The 19,686-nt window shown below is 52.1% G+C and overlaps 1 protein-coding gene across 1 annotated transcript in view; it reads right to left on the bottom strand.

Moving 5' to 3' along the window:
• NACC2 (NACC family member 2) overlaps positions 1-11,227 on the bottom strand; it is a 34,002-nt gene extending 22,775 nt beyond the window's left edge. The window contains exon 1 of the mRNA XM_072352559.1: positions 11,070-11,227. The gene's annotated coding sequence lies outside the window, so the exon portion shown is untranslated. The remainder of the gene's footprint in view (positions 1-11,069) is intronic.
• Positions 11,228-19,686: the final 8,459 nt, after the last annotated feature.

Raw genomic sequence — 19,686 nt, 5'->3', positions numbered from 1 at the left:
CCAGCACCAGCCGACAGCAGGGCAGACCCACACAGGTACCCACCTGAAAGCACTGCGTTACCAGCTCCTCTAACTCTTACCTTCCCATAACGAAGTGAGGGCAGCCCAGCCTGCTGTCCCACACTTGGTGCCACCTGAGCGCTCGCAGCCACCCGGCACAGAATGGGGTTATTTGTGCATTCTGCAACACACAGAATGGGGCCCCGCAGCCAAAACGCTGTAACCGAATTCCCCAGCGCCCAACCGGTCTGGCCACAGCCGCCCCTCTCAGAACACAAGTGTGCCATTCAGCACAGGGCCCCCTCGGCCCAACTGGGACCATATTATGCTTGAAAGTTATCAGACAAAACACCCCAACCCATCGCTCGGCCAAGGTAGACGAGGTCTCCCGGGAGAGAAGACGAACAATATCAATGAGTTTCTCATGACCTTACAGAGATTGCCATGACAACACAGTTTCAATCCTCCAAACATGGATATATTCATTTGCACCAGTGTGATTGAGAGTAATTAGAGCAAGGTTCTGCACGCTGGGGGGACCGGGAGCCACGGAGCGGCCGTGCCTGCACACGGGAAGGGCTCACATTGAAATGGAAAGGAGGAAACCCGCAACGCTCTTTAGAGCTGGGTGACCTAATTCATTATAAGGAATGTCAGTTAGCAAACCTCTTAAATAAAACATTAAGCTGGAGGTAATTTGAAGCCTTGTGGATTTTGTTTTACTCAATTATTTTCTAACGCTTCGTGTCGAAGAATAAATATGCAGAAATATTAAAAAATAAAATAAAATACCCACCGTTTCATTTCATTCTTTTGCAAAAGAAATGAAGACGTTCCCTCTAAAACAAAACACCCCCTGAATCGCCAGGTTTTTAATTAAAACTTTCAAGACCTACAAGACTCCTCAAGGTTGCAATGCCTGCTTGCCTGTTGCTGGGCTGTGCCACCCCAACCCAAGGAGCTCTTTTCCTCCCAGCAGTGCCAGGACGAGGCAGGGTGCTGCCCAGCCTCCATTCACAGCCTTTGCCCAAAGAGAAGGAAAAGAAGCCATTTGTATGCAGGAGTGCTGTTCCATTCTCAAGCTGCTGCAGTTCAGGGCAGCAAACTTCCCTCTGCCCTACTTGGGCATATGGCTGTGGGTACAGGCATGGCACAACCCTTGCAGTTGCTTGGTGGCCGACAGCAGCAGAGCTGATATTTAGGAAGATAGGCTGCTCCTGCACCAGGCTAAAAGCACCAGGGAATGCAGGAAAGCAGAAATGAATGGCCTGGTGTGCCAGGTTGGCCTGCTGGCCCTGCAAACACCCAGCTCGTGCACGGTGACAGCGGGTGTGCAAGGAATTCCTGCAGCTCCCATCGTTCCCCAACCTGCACCCTGAGCTGAGCGAGCACGTGCAGCCATCCCAGCTGGGAGCAGGGAAGGGAATGCTGGGTGCTCTTCAAGGTGAGTTTGGCAGCAATAGTGTTTTTTTGCAAGGGGACAGCAGGAAGAGGTTTGCAGGAACGAGCTCAGCAAAGGGAAACCTCCGGGAAAGAAAAACCCTGAAATCACACACTGCTTCCTGGTTACAACACCTCGCTGCTTCGATTCACCATCACAAACAACAGCTCCAAAGGCACGCGGTCCTTCCTCCATAACCCACCATGTGGGCAGCAGCACGCAGCAGGGCCGTGGCACAGCACAGGGCTGTGGGGCTGCCCCATCCAGCAGCACATCCTGCTCTGATCCCATGCATTGCAGCACAGCATCACCAAGGATTCGCACCCGCCCGTTACTAGCGGGGAAAGCCTGCAGTTAGAGGTGGAGCCAGCCGGTGCCCCAGCGCCCAGACTAAGTTGCCTGATGAATGCTAACTACGGCCTGCAGCTGATTTATCTCATTTGGTTTGATTTTAAAACGTCGAGTTATCCAAACCAGACACGAGAAATAGTCTGAACGTTCCGCGCGCCGCTGAAAACCCGCTCTGCCATTTCACAACGCTGTAATTCAATCTGCACCTCCGAATGGGACCGACCTTTCTCAATCACGTTTGTATTGAGAAATACCTGCACGTGAGCACAAAGGATTTGGTTCTTCAAAATGACCACAAGTGGCCCCAAAAAGTGGGTTCTGCAGGGAACGACCCCCATCCACACACACTGCTACCCACAGCCTGTGAATGCTTCAGTCATTTAAGCTGGTTGCGGTATTTACTAGGGTCTATTTTGGTCAATCCATCTGTGCTAAGAGCAGAACGGCTAATAGCAGCAGGGTCTGGGTTCTGTATCAGGAGGAGCAGCTCTGATACCATCAGTTTCTAACACACACACGAAAAAGGAGGTGGGATGGAGTTGGTGTCAGTTCCCCATGACTTCAGCAGGGCCGGGATGTCCTGCAGGAATGTGCTGATGCTGGGGAACACAGAACAGGCAGGGCTGGTGCAGGACGGGATGCATCCCAGTGCCACCCCCTGGTGCCAGCACTCCGGATCCTCACACTGAGCTGGTTACGGTGCCACAGGCCACCAATTGGCACCATGCTGAGCACAGATGTGTCCTCCTCTATTCCTGCAGCTGGGAGGTTTGAGGTCCCCCCCCCAATACACACAGCTCAGCCCTGATTTTAAAATTCATCTTTTATCAGCTTGAGTCGAGAAAACCCAGCAGAAAGGCACAAATGGATTGCGCTAGTAAGCAGAAAAACTGTTACATCTTCTGAATGTAATTTTGCCAACAGCTTCTGCACGGGGTTTTTTTTCTGTCACGCTTTGCATTATGAAGGAAATTTCTTTTTAGAAGAACAGGAGAGCGATTTGCATAATATTCTTTGCAAGTTAATATCAGCCTCTGATAATGATCTCTGCATAATGCAAAAACGTTTGAGAAGACTGTTACAACACTAAGTAATCATATTTTAAATGATGTTTCCCTTTATAGAAAGGTGTTGCAAAAACACACAGACATGAAATCTGTCTGTTGAAGTCCTAAGAACCACCTGACCATCTTCCCACTATTCTACTGTTACATATTGCAACACCGCCTTACAAAATCTTACCAAACAAATTACTCTGCAACAGTCTGGCTTCACAGAAGGCAGAGCTTTTTTTTCCTGCGCTGATGCTACAGCACATTAGATTTCACAAGAGCTTCTGATGTACTGCACGAGCAAAGCAAGGCTCCGCAAATTGAGCTGTAACACAATTAGGCACGGCACATCAGTTCGGTGCTCCTCGCGCCGAGCCGGTGCCAATGCAGGGATGGGGATGGCCACCAGGCTGGGGCAGCCGATGAACCACAGTGCTGTGCATAGAGCCAGCAGTGAGCGTGCTGCTGGGGGCAATGGGTGCAAGGAGTGCAGGGCTGGGAGGGAGCGGTGCATGCCGTGTGCCCAGCAGCAGCTCCTGCATGTGGGCATGGAGAGCTTCCCTCTGCTGGCATCCGAAGGGGGATGTGGGTGGGAGCTAATGCACTCCTGTATGAAATGCTCGATACACCGCTCAGCCTGACCAGCCGCGTGGCAGCGGTTTGAACCCAAGCTAACCTTCCCCAGACTAGAAGGAAGAGGCAGAGTTCAGCTCGGTTCTAGGGACAGGCCTTACGCAAGGCAATGAAACCAGAGGTGGGATGCACAGCACTGAAAGCAGCCATGCAATGCCAACACTGCTGCACCCCAGAAGGAGCCCCAGGTGCTGCACAGAGCAACCCTAGGAGTGCAGCAGGCAGCACCAGCACAGCCTGTGTACCCAGCACCATGCTGGGCATCGAGAGTTTGCTGCTTTTATTTTGCTACCCACAAAACAAGAGCCCAGCACTTGAACAAAGACATGTATCAGCACAGTGCAGAGATTATCCCCAGTGGGTGAGCAGAGAGGGCTCCCACAGCAGCTGTGTGCCCAGGCCTCGGTACAGACCTCCTAGTGGGGACCTGTAGGGACCCCACGGCTTTGGGACACAGAAAGGCACACTGAGGCTGCAGTTGCACACCCCACGCTCCTCCCCACAGCTCTGCCCTGCGCTGCCCAGCAGGGGTACAGCACTACAAATCCCTCTGCACGGATCTACAAGCAGCCCACGTGCCAAAATCGGCACGGTGGTCTGGGGATGGGAGCCACCATTACTGTGAGCCTGGAGTGCAACACAGAGCAGCTGCAGCACAGCCCTGCTCACACTGCACGACGGCAACAAGAGCAAAAGAAAGAAGGAGGAAACAGTTGTCAGGAGGAAAAAACAAAAGACTTACAGGATTGCTCAAGATGACTTGAGATGAAATTTTCACTGATCTTATTGGCCCGCTCGGATATTGATCCTGGTGTGCTTCCTTTCAGTGCCAGCAGTGTGCGCTGGGGGGACATGTGGGGCAGCTCTTTTCTGCTCCCTCTCCTGGGCCTACGACTGCCCACACATCATCACAGTGAGCTTCCAACAGTGCTGCCTTTGTTCCCAGCCTGCACACACCGGGCACAGCTCCGAGGTGGGAGAGAACACAGGAAGCCCATGGAGAAAGGGGACACATTGTGTCACCCTCGGACATCACCCATCCCCATGGATGTCACCATGGGCACCGTGAGGGGAAGGCAGGGACAGGGGTCAGATGCATCCTCATCCCAGCTTCTTAAGTTATAAATTCAGGCTGTGTCTAAACACTTGGCACAATCCAGCAACGTTATACATTTTGGTATTTACTCACTTAAAAAGGAAATACAGCACTGAACATCTAGGCTTTGCTGCATGTGAGTGGCAGGCTTAGATCTGAAGACAGCACCAGCTCAGCCCCAAAGAGCTGCCACCTGAGCCCTGCACAAGTCTCAGCCTCCACATTCCTGTTTAGCTTTCCTGAGTTCCCACTGGCAACGCAAGCACAAGCTGGGCTGCTGCTCCACTCCCCTCGGCCACCCGCCAGCTCCCGCATCAGGATGTGCTCATCCTCTGACTTCAGAGCTGCATTACTGCCTCATTAAGCAGCACACCCATCCCATTACCAAGCCCATGCCCACCCCCCCACCACCTACCCCCCCCCCCATCCCACGCCAAGAACCACAATTTTCACTGAAGAACCAACGCTCCCAAACTTCTCCAGCGTCCCACAGAAGATGTGGGAGAAAACATAGAGAATCCTTCAGAAGGAGGCATCCAGAAACCCAGCACGGCTCGGGCTGAGCAGCACAGAGTGTTCTAGATGGTCTGAAGGCTTGGCAGGGCTCGAGCGGCCCTGCGCAGCCCACAGTCCTGCAGAAGTCATGGCACGGTTCCTAGGAGCTGTCTGATGAGTCAAGAAGTCCTGTTGTTCCACTTGCTGCACAGCCTGTGAATTAGCCAACCCTTCTCTTTAGCCTGCCCCGGAGCTGGGGGGTGCTCTGGGCCCCATCCAAATGTTGTGTAAGCTGCTGAAAGTCTATTTAAAAGAATAAGAATAATAACAGCTTAACCTCCAGAAACACTACTTCAGAGGAAGGAAAGGAGGAAAGATGAAGCTGTGATGGCAAATAGTTACCAGCTCTTCCCCTGTACCCTTTATGCACGTGCAGCAGCTTCATCTCCATGGACACCCCTCAGAGCAAAGCCAGCTTCCCAGCACCTACTTTCCAAACTGCTTCCCCCCCCTCCCTGCTTTCCTTCCCCCTCTCTTTCTAAATCCAATTATAGCACAGCTCTCTCAGCAGGGGTCAGTGTGGAATAAGAATCGCCAAAGTTAATGGACATAAGACTGGAAAAAAAAAAAAAAAGAGAAAGATTAATGCCTAAATGGTTTCCAAAGTTGCATGATGCAGATTTCATTAACATTTTAATTGTAACGTATCTTTTTAATCTGCTTTTGCGCTAATGGTTTGATAGGCTTCAAAAAAGAGCACCCAACAAAACTGCTGACAACAAAAATATCAACACACCAAACTTAGGGCTGTAATGGGAGATGAATGAAAGGCAGAAAACTGTGCTAATGATGCATTAAGAGCAGAAATTGTACTTAGACAAGCGTCAAAAATTCCACCCTACCATTGCACGGCGCAGCACACGGCTCCCATGGGACTGAGCTCCAGCAGCGACCAGGGCAGCACTACCAATGCATGCAAAGATCTATTAGGAAAGCGTGCTTTGCACGTGGTAATTCATCTCATTTCTTCCTGGGGATGAATTGGAGCCAAGGGCTTGGAGAACAGCAGCACAAGTCCCTTCTCTCAGCCCACCTTGCTGGCTTTATCCCTGCTTGCACACTCAGGTGCTGCAGCCACAGCAGCTTTCAGACATGGGAAAAAATGCAGCTATAACACCGTGCAAAATTTGTCCTTAAGCAGAACTCAATTAAAGCCAGGTGGTGATGTTTCATTAAGCACAGGCATGTGTTTGCATCCACGTGCCAGGAGGGGCACGCACAAAGGAGGAGGTGGTTGCGGAGCAGCAAGACGAAGTTCCCCACGACTTTTCTTTGCGCAGAGCAGAGACCAAACGAGACTCTACAGCTACAGACAGAACGCAAAACCTACAGCTGCACTTTGCAGCCTGTTCCTCCCCAAAACCTTTGAGAAGGGATGAGATGAACCAGAGCAACGTGACTGTCAGCAAGTCACAAAAAGACCCCCCCAGCACCTGGCCATTGCCTTCCACGTAGGGTGCCTTGAAATGCCAGCGGGGTATTTATCCACCTGCATCCTAAACCTCTTCAAAGCGTAATCCCTCCAAAGCTTAGCACCCTGAAAGCACTACGGATGGAAACATTATCACCCCTTAATTTTGCCATAGCCGTATCACCACTAAATAGTGCCTTTTACGACATCCCTGCAAAGGAATTATGGCATTTCCAACCCCTGCTCTTGTTTTACTAATGCCTCATATAATCGGAGCGTAAATGTTTGTCCTATGACAGCGAGAACTGGCATGTAAAATATGTGCCCCCACACAATATATATAACCGAGGCTGCCATATGCTTCCCCAGTGGATATCATGATACAAATGCGCTCGTGGAGCTGCGCCAGCGCTGGCACCGGCACACAGGACCCTTTCCACACAAGTGTGCTGCCACCGAGCCCATGAGCCTGACGAAGCACCAGCCTGGCTGTCCTTAACAACCAGTTCTTTGCACACACCTCGTCTCAACCGGCCGCTGAAGTTCTGTCTGCAGGCACCCGGGGATGGCAAACATCTGGCTCCGCTCCCCGGATCGATAGATCCCAAAGAGCCCTGATTGCTACAGATTGGATGCTGCAAAGAAAGAGGATTTTCCTCCTCCTGCTTTTTGCACATGATTAATAGGTCTTGATACCGGCTGGATTGCCGTGGCAGCGAGGTGAAGAGACAGAACTCAGCCCAGAGCCTATATATGGGCACCCCGAGGTGGGCAGCCCCTCAGCGCTGAGCATACAGCCATGAGCCACCCGCCCTACTGACAGCATGGGAGCAGCACCCCATAGCAAACCATTGCATGGGGAAGAACAGCCTGCTCAGTTCCCACAATGATGGCCATCGCTTAGAAGTTTAGAAAGATATACATACACATGCGTATATATATATATTTCCTTCTGGAAAGTACTTGCATTGGTGCAGCCCCCACACACTGGTTTGGTATTGGAGGGGAGTTGGTGGCTGCTGAAGCAGCAGCAGCGATTTCTCCCCCATCCACCCACCTACAGAAGAAAAACATGCACTGAAATATTTGCTTCCATCCACGGGAAAGGAAACAAAAAAAAACGTCCCTGAAATGCACGTTTTATTTTGTATTATGTCTTAAGGTCTGATTTGGGGAATGGGTGTTTTAGAAACACCCGGAGCACGAGCACGGTGGGTGCTGGGAGGCACAGCACAGCTCCCATAGCAAAGGCTCTTTCTCTTCCTTCCCCCCACATCAGCAGAGAGCTGTGCAGCTCCCCAGCACAGTGCTGGGATCCCCGGGTGCCATTCAGCCCATCCCAGCCCAGCGTCCCTCCATCTGTCCATCTATCTGCCCATCCGTCCCGCTGCCCTGGAGCCTCCCCGTGGCGCAGGCTGTCCCGCAGGATGAGCATTATTACCTCTGTCCCCATTTAGGAGCAATCACATGACAAAAATGAGTGCAACACCGCACAGCTGAGCGGTCCCAGGGGCTGCTTGGCCCTGCCCAGGACCGGGCCGTTCTAACAAGTTTTCCCTTCACAGCAGTATTTGTGGATAGAAACGCTGTGTGATTTAAAGGGCTTTTTTTCCTCCTGTTGTTGTTATTTGTGTTTTGATTTTATTTCCTGTTCTGCCTCCAAACATTTGCTTAAAAAACAAGTCGAACTTAAGGAGGGAAAAAAAAAAAGAACCATCGCTAATGAATCACAGTTCCTAGCAAATGAGCAATTGCAGTTGACACAATGAATTATGCCCGGAGCAAGCTGGGAAGCATATTTTGCAAATGATCTCATCCACAGGCAAACCTGGCATGACACTTGATTTGCTAAAAAAGACACAAAGGCTGTCAAAATTCCTGTCACTTCACAAATAAAGTCAGGTAGAGAAAAACCAACAGCCTCACCCTCCTTTGCATGCTTAACCTATTTCTCAATGTCGGAGCTGGTTCGATTAAAATAAGCCCCGCACGACACACGCCCTGTAGGTGTTTCCATCCCGAGGAGCAGCAGCTCAGCCCCGCTGGCAGTGGAGCTGTGGGGTACAGGTGCTGGCAAAGCCACGCTGGCTGCAGCAGGACGCAGAGCCGCTCTGTGCCTATTGGGTGCTGTAGGGAACTCGCCATTCAGTTTAATTTCCTCCCTGCTGAATGCACGAATGAAACGAAAGAAAATGCAACTCGAATCAAAGAAATGTGGGAGAAACGGCAAGAAAAAAAAAAGCAATGACAGCACAGCTCTCCTTTCAGTTCTCTGCCCTTCGGCATCACAGGACCCATTCCTCCCAGCCCACCCGCTTCCCTCACTGCTACAAAGCTGCCCAGCTAGCAAAACCTGGGCTAAATCCAAATGTGTGGCTGAAGCCTCACCCTAACCCCATTTTGTCAGGCCCGGGTATTTTTAAACACAGGCATTGTACCGAGCAAAGCAGCAGCACGATCGTCGCTTTGCAGGGCTGTTTTGCTATGTTTATCCACAACCCAAAGGTTCCACACAATCCTTTACAAAGCGTGCACCTATCGCATCCGAGAGCCGGGCACCAATTTAAGTGCTATTATGCCAATAAAGGCAGCTTTCAAATAAAGTCTGTATCTGCAGCGCACGCAGCCCCGTGCTGGCCCTCCCGAAGGCCTGGCAGGGAAATCTGACTTTATAATAAGGCTCTGTAAAATAAATATTTCCATTCCAGCACCGGAGGGTTTGCATCCTGACTCGGATGAGCACAGCCGGGTCTGGAGGTTTCTATGCAGCAGTCCCACTGCAGCGCTGCAAACAGAGCCCGTGGGGGAGCACAGGGCAGAGCCGGCCCTGATGGGATGCACTGGAACTCTGCATGGTTCCAACACATGAGGTTCTTTCCTCCCAGGATCACTTTAAGCAGCCTCTGCAAAGCTCAAGGAAACCCTTCTGGGTTGTGGGCTCAGTGGTGATTTTGGGGCAGCTCTGCTGGGCCGTTCTGCAGCCCACCTGAATGCAAAGTGTGTTGTGCCACATTGCATGACCTTAACAGAATCACAGGATGGCCCAGGCTGGAAGGGACCTGAAGGACCATGAATCTCCAACCCCCCCACCACAGGCAGAGCCACCAGCCTCCACATTTATTACTAGACCGGGCTGCCCAGCTTCCCATCCAACCTGGCCTTGAGCCTTGACCTCCAGGGATGGGGCATCCACAGCCTCTCTGGTCAGCCTGTTCCAGCTCCTTGATGCCACATGCAGAGCTCCTGGTTCTGCATTTACTGCAGCCTGCTTTCTCTCCAACTAGCCAAAATATTTAGCAAGCGTTGAAAGTTTCCTTCCAGAGATTTCAGCTTGAGAAACCCCTTTAACATCCACATATCTCCACTTTATTCTTTCTTATTTCTTCCTTAATTCTAAGACCTCTACAGGAGAATGAAGGAATGTGCGGTGCCTGGAGCAGTGGACACTGGAAGGACATCCACTCTCAGAAGGAGGAGGTCAGGATCCCTCGTTAATTCATACGTGCTGCTTGCTGCAGATCAAACTGCTGTTACCTCCAGTGCCCACACCTTGAGGTTATGCATGTTCTGTCCCATAAGTGACACACATTCAGCTTAATAAGCAGCACTCGGCTCTCTCCATTCCATCTGCAGGGTCTGTCAGGGATGAAAGGGGGGGGGGGGATGGGGAGGGAGGGCTCTCCTGCAGGAACCCCAGGGGGACTCAGAGCTCTGGGAGCCCCCAGCACACAGCCTCGCACTCCCTGGGAAGGCAGCAGGAATTCAGTTTTGTTTACTGCTTTCAGCTCCTACTACTGTTTAATATTTCAGCCGGGGAAGGTGCAGCAGTGTGCCAGCGCGTCAATAACGCAGGACACGAGGCAAACACTTGGCAGGCGCGGAGCACATCAAGCCGCCCGCAATCTCACAAATGCCTCCTGAAAGGAGGAAACACACAAGTGAATATTCAAATTAATGACCCAGCATGTAATGGAGACTTCGCTTTAAGTGATCCTGTACTTTGCCGCTAATACGTATGGGCGAGCCCGGCGCGGCGGAGCACACAATGTACCGCTGTCATTTTCTTTCCCTACAGCAGGGAAGATGTTTGGAGAAGTCCTTGACACGGCGAACGCACTTTAACTACCGCCTGCCGCAGATCACCGCGCACCCCCCGGCCCAGCACCGGGCACGGCTCCGGCTCGGACCCACACCCGGCGGGGGCCGCGCGTGCCCGGCTGACCGCCCCCACCCCCCTTTCCCTCCCCAGGCCTCCGGTACCGTATCCCGGCCACAAGGATGGGGAGGGGACACCGGGGAGAGGACACCGGCAGGGGACACAGGGAGGGGACACGCATTGACCACCCCCCGCGCCGAGGAGGGCAGCGCGGGGCAGGGGGGGGGCAGCCGAGCCAGCGCACGCCGCGTCCCGCAGAGTCCCCCGCAGCCCCCGTTGCAGCCCGCAGCCCCGTTCCCCCGCTCCGCAGCCCCGTTTCCCAGCTCTCAGTCCCGGTTCCCATCCCGCAGCCCTCCGGGCACAGCGGCGCCCACCTGCGGGGCTCCGGCCCCATGGACGCGCGGCGCGGCGCTGCTCGGCCTAGCGGCGGCGGCGGCGGCGGTGCAGGCGGTGGCGGCGGTCCCGGCGGCGGCAGCAGGAAGTGATTCCAGCGGCTCCTCACATGGACTTTCCCTGACCTCGCCCAGCAGCGCCGGGCGCCGCAGACAGGCGGCCCCACCGGGCCGGCCCCGCCGCGGGGGGAGGAGGAGGAGGAGGAGGAGAGAGGCGGGGGAGGAGGAGGGACCGCGGGCGGCCCGGCCGGGGGGCGGCAGGCGGGCTCGGTGCTGCTCTGACCCCGACGCGGTGCGGGGGAAGCGGCGCTCGGAGCGGGGCCGGGGGCGTTGGGGCGCTTCAGAATGGGAGAAGGCGGCATTAGTGCCCCGCTGCCAGCAAGGGTCCGTTCTGGAACACTGATGTAAAGGCAGAAACAGAAGGGGATAGAAAAATTAAAAATCACCGGGGGAGGTGGGAACGGTCAGCATGGACGGAGCTGTGTCGGTGGCACGGAGCTGCTATGCGGAACGCCGCTGCGATGCGGAACCTGCCGTGTAGGAGAGGTCAGAACGCGCCGCAGCGGCTCCGGCTCCCGTGCCCGACCCGAGCTGCAGCCCCAGCCCGCAGTGCTGCCCCACGTCCCGCAGGGGACACCGACTCGGGTTCGGAGCTGCGGGAAGGGCACCGCGTCCCCCTGAACCATCCCCCCGCCGTGAGAAACCCGTGGAGCATCGCACACAAAAGCGGCATTGCCCGATGCGGCACTCGGGGTGGTGGGCGAATTTTCATTCCGAGTGTTCTTCCCCAGCTTAAAAAGCCTCGTTTTGCTTTCTCGTGCCTCTAAGCCCCCAATATTAAGATCGGCGAACCTATTTGCATGATTAAAGCGAGCAGCGTTAGCCCCGTGTCTTCTAAACAAATTTCAAAGGAACAACAAAAGCCCCTTTAAAGTACGAGCCTCTTTCTGTCTGCTTTGCATACTGGATTGTGTCAGAACTTCTTTGGATCTGGAAGTTTCTCTCCTCATACGCATTCATCATTTTGAAGCTGCCTTAAAATCTGCAGGAAGCAAAAAAAAATGTCCCCATATTTTAAAGCCTTTTGGATGCTCAGAGCTGCTCAAGGCTGAGGAATTTCATTAGCACTCGACACGTTAAAAAACAGTGTCAGGTCAGGACAAACACATTTCCTCTGCTGCAAATGATAAAATCTCTCTCTCTCTTTTTTTTTTCTTCCCTTTCCTTTTCTTTCTTTCTTTTTCTTCTTGGAGATGATGTATGAGAAATACGTCCCGAAGTGCATTTGGACATAAAGCAATCGTGCTCCTATGAAGACGTGACACCCACTGCTCCTCTCCCTGCATCTCACTGAGGGCTGTCAATGGGCTGCTGTCAGCCCTCCTGCACCTCCCCCATGCTCCAGCACGTTCCATCCTGTTCCAGCATGTTCTGTGGGTGCAGTGGGGCTGCAGGAGCCGTCAGCCATGGGATGCGTGCAGGGCATCCTATTGGAAGCACTACATGTGCTCACACACAGCCCGAAGAACAACCCCGCTCCCTTCAGCCACGGACTTTTAAAGCATGATCTGTGATGGAGAAAGGAACATTTCTTAAGCACCATTTGATGTCTCTCTATAGCTGCAGGGCCTGAGAAAACGTGTTTATTTACTACATGCTGGATGTAATGCAAAAGATCGGTTCGGAGAGCAGAGGAAGACAAAATAGGCAGCATTTTCCATAATGTCTGCAAAGTGATTTCAGGCTGATGAAAACGTTTTCTTTCTTTCTCTTCCCTGCACTTTTTTCTTTCTTTCTTTCTTGTTTTCCTTTTTAATCAAGCACTTCAAATTGAAGAACGGCTCGAGGGCTGAAGAAATCACTTGATAAAACACCCAGCGTTTCCACTTGTGCAGGAGACGTGCCAAGTGAGAGCAGTGTGATGAAGCAGCAGAGGCGGAATGGCAGGACATGGTGGGACCACAAACTACATGCCACTGAGCCACGCTCCTCGGGCACGGTGAGGTAACATCCCAGCCAACAGGCCAGGGAAGGTGGATGTACTTTATGGCTTTCTGGCAAACCCCACAAGGCAGGCTGGAGAGAAAATCACCTGCTGCCAGGAACCTTCCCTGCATGGCACACGTAGCTGACCCTCCAGCATAATTGGTGCTCAAACAAGAGGAAGAGGAAACAGCAGCTGTATTACAGCTGTATGGAGTCCATTGGCATTAACACACCATCAGCAAACGGCAAAGCAAAATGCATCCCAAACCATCACTGACACGTTGTATTCACTCATGGCAGAGGGATGTCGTGAGTGACAGAGCTTCAGAGCTGGGCTTTGCTCTGAAGGCATCAGCACAGCCAACACAGGGCCGTCCTCCAGCATTGCCCTGCATGGGGACAGCCCTTGTGCAACAGCGAGTCGAGGTGGCACAACCAGATTGCAATAGCTGCTGACTTCTCCAAGTACGGCTGCTTACATCAGGCAGGCAGGCTCAGCACAGGCAGCTCGCTGTGACACAGGGTTGGCTCCGTGAGAGCGGAGCTTATTATGACTACAGCCACGCTCATTGTTTTACATGAAGATGATCAGGAATAAGTTAAAACAAACAGAAATGGGAGTGTCTCCAAGGGGGCTGCATTGTCCTTGCTGAGCTGGTGGAAGGTTGCGTGTAGGAAGGCTCTGCTGATTTGTAAATACAGAAATCCTTGTGCTCCCATCATGAGACTTGTTCCCGAAGTGCCCGATGCTGCTGCTTTCCTTTCTGGGCCTCATGAGAGAGGAAGGGACGACAATAACAGACAGTAACCAAAATAATGCAGCGTTGGCCTTTTTAAATAGGCACTCCTGCTGTAATGGTTGGGTGACTGCAGAGTGGTCCCAGGAGGCGTTTTCCCTTCGGTTAACTCCCAACCCAGGGGCTGACGCCTGCTGTGATGCTTCCCTGGGCCCTGTGCTGGAAGGAAGCCCCACGGCTCCAGCTGCTGCACGCAGGCTGCAGGCACCTCTCCCAGGAGCAGCATTAAAAGAAATTTTTCAGAAATATATATATATATATATATATCTCCTTTCATCTTGAAGATGCAAAGTGTTGGTGGATAGACACGTCTTCTTGTAAACGATCCTGACGGTTAATTGCTTTGACTGCTCAGAAATTGTGTTTAATTTGACTTGGCACCATCCACAAGATTAAAATACCTTTGCTTTCAGATACTCCTTCCGCACGCAGGGTCCCAGCTGCTCGACTTTCCCTGAGCTGAGTGGAAGGATGCAGCCCTCAGCCTGCTGCCCAGCCCCAGTGCTGCTGAGCCCCCCAGCACTCACTGCTGCTATAAGATATCCTTGCAGTCCCTTCCCTGGAATGCTAAAGCTACCTTAGAAAATACACTTAGCTACAATCAACCCAACTTCTCGCCGGGATAAATGTTCTGCTCCATTCGTTCTGCAGAGCTGATAGAGGGCTTTAAAATGGCAGCTGAGGCACAAAGCAGATTGCAGGGATGACCTCTCCTACCATCCAGGTGTATTGAATGCAAAAGATTTCCAAAACTGCTGCTGCTGCTGAAGCCAAGCCAAAGCTCTCACTATTTTCCACACAAACAGAGTGATCTTATCATGGGAGCCGTGTCGGGACCCACACGTGGGCACAGATTCTTTGCTTTTGTTGGGAAAATCTCAGTTTGAGGAATTGCAGAGTGATAATGATAACTCCCAAAGTGCGTTGTTGCTTTCTCACTGTGGAGCCCAACCCAAGCACGGCCAGCACTCAATGCATAGGGCAACCTAAGCAGTGCCACCACGGGGCTGCCTGGCCAACGCTGTAAGCAGTGAGAAAGCTCCACCAGCCTGAGATCTATGGGGAAGAAGATTCCAGCCTATCCATTTTCCAGAAGATTTCCCACAATAGCTTTGAGAGCTTTTGTTTCCCATTGTCAGAAGACTAATTTCTGACACGGTCCTCATTAGCAGCTCGGCAGTGATGCGACGTCCCACTCATCCATCGCCGCAGCCCTGTGCTCCTTGGGGTGCTGGCAGGACAGGCTCAGCACAGCCCCCCAAGGGTATCAGAGAGACAGATTTAGCACAGAAAGCATGGAAAAACCCTACCGTGATTTACCCAGTTCAATAAACATTGGATCTGGTGGCATTTGTCGTTTCTTTTTTCATCGCATGCTCGATTACGGCTTCAGTTATTGCTCAAATGACATCACTCCTGGCACCGGGATTGATTGATTTTTTAATGAATATTCATATGGCATTTCAGCCAGGAGTAGGCATTAATATTCCAAGAAAGAAGAATGAAACGTACATCCTAATTTAATGAATGATTGTAAATATGTATCTGATGGATAACGTGACGATAAACATTTAAAAAGGCATCCATAGTCACCTCTGGGCCTTCATTGGGAACAAAGGATGCAGGCAGGGCGAGCGGGGTGAGGCCAAGGTCTGACTGGGTCACTCCATGGGGATGCTTTCAGCCCTGGGGTGCTGCACCCGTGCCTGCAATGACTGAGCCATGGAATTATTGCTATTACATTATATATATGGACAACATTTCCTGACCGAGGGTGCTGCTGGGGTTGCAAATGGGAGTGAGCTGCTGCCTCCAGAGCTCTCCAGTGAGGAAGCAAGAGTCAAAGTATGGAGAAAGCAGGGAGCTCCGTGCCCCCACATCCCCATGCCACAGCTCCTCTGCAGAGCCCTGTCGTGTTCAAGACGCCTCACCATGTCATGAGTTGCAGACAGTGGTCCCCACACGTACATATATTTGTCAGACACTCTTCGGTAGTGTTCCCGCTCCGAGTGCTGATGCTTTGGGAATGCAACAGTTGTAGTGCTCAGAGACACGCAGCAGGTTCAGCTCACACTGGTCCCAGCCCAGCAAAGCACTACGGCACAGGCTTGGCATGTGGCTGCCCAGAGCCCATAGCCATGCATTTAATTTAAATACACGTTTGGTCCCATGGGGATGGCACACACCTAAAGCATCTCCTGGAAGAGAGGCTTAAATCAGGGCATCGCCATGAAAGTCGCCGAGGTGACGGGCATGAAGGCTATTTATACCCGGCGGCTCTCTGTTGTGCAAGGCAGAGAACAGCCCCTTCTGCTGACACAGCACAAACGCCTCATCCCCGTGTGAGATGGAAAAAAGCAATACCCAAAATTCTCTGCAACCTCTCCAGCGCTGCAGCTACATCTGTGCTGAAATCCCCCCCTGGATTGAGGAGGAGGAGCCGGGACCCCAGTGATGCTGAACTTGTTCCCCCCACCCCCCAGACCTCCAATCGAACCAACCACTTGCTATTCCTCTCAGCAGCTGGCAGGGAGGAAAGGTACCTTTGCAGGCCAGCTCTGCAGAATGTGAGCTAAGAGAGCAGCCAAGGAAAATGGCTCAGCTCTTCCCAGCTCTCTGGATTGCAGCCCTGCAGCCAGGGCCCTTGTTTGCACATCACCACGCGTGGGACCGAGTTTGCCGATAAAAATATATACAAAGTTATGCTTGGTATGGAACAAGCAGGCAGTAGCTGCTGAAGACTTCACAACATCCTGCTACTGGCTCGCCTCCAAGATACCAAAACAAAACAAAATTCAGTTGGCATCTCAGCAGATTGAAGCAAGTTTTTTTCTTTTTGCAGCAACTGCTGAACAAACGTTTCGGTGCTGTGCCACCTCCCCCGCCCCTGCCTTCTTCTCCCCCGAATCATGTGCTGGGAGGATGCAGAAGATGCTCAAGGTCGCGGGTGGCAGCTCTGAGCTCTCTGCTGCCAGCCCTCACAGGGCCCCACAGACCCACAACATTGGGATCCTAAGAGCTCAACCCAGGGGTGCGGGGCACTGGGAGCCCACGGGGGAGATGCAGCGCACACAGATCAGACTTTGAGGCCTTGTGCTCAGCTTTCACCCACAAGCGACCCCCCTCCTCCTGCTGCTGCCCCAAACCTGCTGCTCAAAGCCAGGCTGGGAAAATCCTACAGCAGCAGCTGGAAATGAGGGACTCAAGGATTTGACCTCATATTTCTTGTGCCACACACTGACTCAAGTCGGTGTACATCTTCGGTACGAGCGTGCATTGCAATTTGACCTTAAGGGCATCGCTTTCAAATGTTTTATTTATTTCCCCAAGAATAGTTTCGTTGGAGAAGAACACAAAGTGAAATTGTGACCTTGCTGGAAGCACTACCTCCAGCAGAACCAGCGTTTATCCAGAGCCATAATCAGGTTACAGGTCTTGGTCCGGCTCCTAGCTGATGCTCCACGCTTTAGAGGAAGGCACCACAGACCCTATAGCTCTTTTGTGCATGTCCAACGTTCCCAAAGCAGCAGCTGTTCCTCCCTGCCCTCTCTGAGAAGCAGTTATGGGCCTTGAGGTGTGAAATTTGTTTGCCCTCATTGCAGCACATTGCTAACAAGTTGTTACCAATCATAAAAAATGATCCTGTTTTCTCAAAGCCAAGCACCGCATTCATCCCTTTCTGAAGGCGTTCACAATGTGTGAATACAGGCATCATTTAAACAGTCTCTGTGGAAACAGAGCCCTGCTATTGCAGAGCAGCCCACAGTCTTGCTTTGGGACAACCCCACATCAGGGGTGCGGTGCAGCAGCCCCCCAGCACTGCCATGGCTGCTCTGCAGCCTTCACACAGACCCAGAGGAGCTCTCTTAGTTCAGTGTCTTAATCAGTACATGGAATCCTCTCAGCGAAATGCTGCCTTCTTCTGTTTATTTGTCACAATTGATGCTCTGGTGAACAGTAAATGGGAAATGTGTTGGCAAATCAGTGCTGCCAGTTTGGTTCATTAGGAAGGGCTGCAGCACAGGAGAACTGCTGGACCCCTCAGTGTTGGAAGCTCAGTGAGCTCCCATTTCAAATCCTGAAGACAAGTGAATCTCCCCTAAGCTGCACCTGGCTTAAACCAGGAATTTCCATGGGGTTTTGCTAAGGTCTCACCTCTGCAATGGTGCCAGTGTGACCATGCAGGCTGCTCCCCTTGCCCCTCACGTTGCACAATGCCATGCTCCATGCCTGCCTCCAGCCAGCTTCACACAGAGAAGGAAGTAACAGCACCTGTGTGGCACACAGCTGTAAGCAAACACATTACCAAGAAACTATTGGGCAGCTTTCATCTGAAGTTTACATGGAAAAAGAAAAAATAAAGGAAAAAATAAGAAGAAAACCCTGGTAGAATTCCTATGGACTTCAAGTGAAATGCTTCCAAGCAGGGACAGAACTGAGCTCTGTGCCCTGGGCCCTACCAACACCATGGGATGTGACTGAGTGCTGCTCCTTCCCCATGAGCTCCTTCCTGCAGAGATCAGGCATAAATGGGTCCAGGGCTGCAGTAAAGCAACAGCAGCCTTCCTGATATGCAACACTGCCATTTATACTGTAAACAACTGCTCAGTTTTGGAGGCAAAAGGAGACAACACTCCGACGGAAAAAAATATAGTACTAAATCTTTGCCCATCTAAATTCTCCCCATTACTGAGCAAATGGTTTGCAACAGCAAATTTATTCCTCCGCGTCTCCGGTGCTCTTTTTTGTTTGAAACAGCCCCAAAACAGACTGTGATTTTCTCTAACGGATTCGCCATCTGGGAGGTTTTTCATGCAGCTCCTTTCCTCGTGGGGAGCAAGTTACTCAGAGGGGAATTCCCAGCGGAGAGCAGGATGCAGAGGGATGGGTGGTTCATTTAATTAGCATGCAGAATCCCGACGTCCTTACTCAGGCAGAACGCTCAGCAGGGCCAAGGGGAGGCTGATTTTGTTTTCACGGAGCAGCTGAGGACTTTGGTATTTGTCTCTCGGTGTTACACACGGCATTTTCCATGTGAGGGAACGCTGGTACTTGCAGGCATTGGGGGCTGATTGACTGCAGCCCCCACAGCTCCATCCCACAGCACTGCAGCCCCCCCCCTTACAGCACAATGGGGAACGTTGGGAAGAGACCCCGAGGACCCTCAGCTCGGAGCAGCACTCAGCCCAGCTCAGCACTGAGATCTGCTCAACATTTTAAAGCAAACGCTTTTCACTGACTCATTAGTGGACAGAACTTTGCTTTGAAGTGACATTTTCTGGGCACGGTGAGTGCTTTGAAGCAGGAAGACAAAATTAGCGCAGAGAGTTGGCAGGTGAAGAAATTAGAGGGGTTTTTTCTCCCCCCCCCCAGCAGCAGCAGCAGAGCTGTCCAGGAGCTATGGAAACCTTGTTTGGCTAAATACAATCACGGAAAGTTAACAAGGCTTCATATTTTCCAGCAACTCTTCCCCAGAACAGCGCGTTATCTGTGTGAGCTAGAGCCTCCGGAACAAACCATTCCTGGAAGTAAACGTGCCACGCTGCTCTCTGTGCCTGCTAATAGATGCTGTCTCCTATAGCCCCAAAGGGAAAGAAACAACACCAGGAGCTAATGAGAGCCCTGGGAGGAATCACAGTGAGCTGTCAGCTGGGCAAGGCCTTAAGGCAAAGGCTCGGTGCCTTTTTGAAAGGGGGCTGCCCCCAGAACAGAACCATATCAGCATCACAGGACTGAACGGCTCCTTTTTCTTCATAACCAATCAATGCATCAACATGTTATATAAAAATGAGACACGTTTAATGTAGGTGGCACGT

The sequence above is a fragment of the Excalfactoria chinensis genome, chromosome 18, assembly GCF_039878825.1.
Source record: "Excalfactoria chinensis isolate bCotChi1 chromosome 18, bCotChi1.hap2, whole genome shotgun sequence".
NCBI classification, from domain to species: domain Eukaryota; kingdom Metazoa; phylum Chordata; class Aves; order Galliformes; family Phasianidae; genus Excalfactoria; species Excalfactoria chinensis.
The sequence above is the reverse complement of the archived record's forward strand: the minus strand, read 5'-3'. Positions and strand labels throughout refer to the sequence as shown.